General features: G+C 36.7%; 1 long non-coding RNA gene across 1 annotated transcript; it reads left to right on the forward strand.

Moving 5' to 3' along the window:
• Positions 1–294: 294 nt before the first annotated feature.
• Positions 295–605, forward strand: LOC122000157. Its single transcript, XR_006116985.1, has 3 exons — positions 295–321; positions 395–497; positions 571–605. It is a non-coding gene; the product is annotated as an uncharacterized LOC122000157 (long non-coding RNA).
• The last annotated feature ends 539 nt before the right edge of the window (positions 606–1,144 follow it).

The raw sequence follows: 1,144 nt of genomic DNA on the forward strand, positions 1-1,144 counted from the left end.
GATTAGCTACTCTCGTTTCATAGTAGAAATCCATTCGCAGGCCCCTGAAATTTGTGACAGCCGAGTACAACGGGAGCTTGCCAAGCTTGGTCTACCATCCTTATTCCTGGACCAAGGTAACTTCTTCTTCTTGATCAGTAATTGAGGAAGCAATATGATACATGCTTTTGTTCTGTCTGCGTGAAAACATTCGTGCAGGTAGCCAACATTATCTTTGTAGATTCCCCGTTGGGTTCTGGATTCTCATACTCAAGAAAATATGAAGGGTATGATGCCAACGATACTATTTGGTCAGAATAGGCTTCTAAGTTTCTTTTACAGGTGGGAAAGATCATATATATTCCTGATGTAATTACTGTAAGTGCCTTAAAGATGTAATATTTCACTTTTGCAGTGGCTTGTTGAGCACCCACAGTTCATCTCCAATCCCCTCTACATTGCTGGGGATTCATATGCTGGAAAAATTGTACCTATGGTGGCCAAAAGAATATTGGATGGTAACTCTACTTTTAATGTAAACTATTGATGAGGGTGTTAATTTACATGCCATTTTCATTTACTGTAATTCAGGTATTGATGAAGGGAAAGAACCATTACTTAACCTCCAGGTAAATTGCTTGAATTGATGGGCATGGGTTACTTGATTGGCAATCCATCCACGGGTGGAAAAGTCGATACCAATTCTAAAATACCTTATGCTCACAGCATGGGAATCATATCAGATGACTTCTTTGGGGTAATCTTAGTAGATCAACTAGGACGAATTTCTCAAAATGATCTTTGGTATCACTTCACGAATTGTTATTTAGTTATTATTTTTTTCCAATTAATTATATTTTGTTCTTTAAGATCATATAATTTATGTGTGTTCACAGTTCACAAAAGCGGAGTACTCTCAAGAAGAAATTGATGAAGTGCGCTATGAGATAGCCGAATGCATACAAGATCATATCTATGAATAGGTATATACATGAGTTCATCTTATTGCATTTGACAATAATAATATTCAGTTAAATTGAATACATGCTGCTTACACTTGATTGCACTTGATTTGGAGATATCTGTCTCTAAGTCCATTTACCAAATCCAATCGGCATGACTAAACTGCACACTTGATGCACCAACATCAAATACAAACCAATAA

The sequence above is a fragment of the Zingiber officinale genome, chromosome 7A (genome assembly GCF_018446385.1).
Source record: "Zingiber officinale cultivar Zhangliang chromosome 7A, Zo_v1.1, whole genome shotgun sequence".
Classification (NCBI taxonomy): Eukaryota; Viridiplantae; Streptophyta; class Magnoliopsida; order Zingiberales; family Zingiberaceae; genus Zingiber; species Zingiber officinale.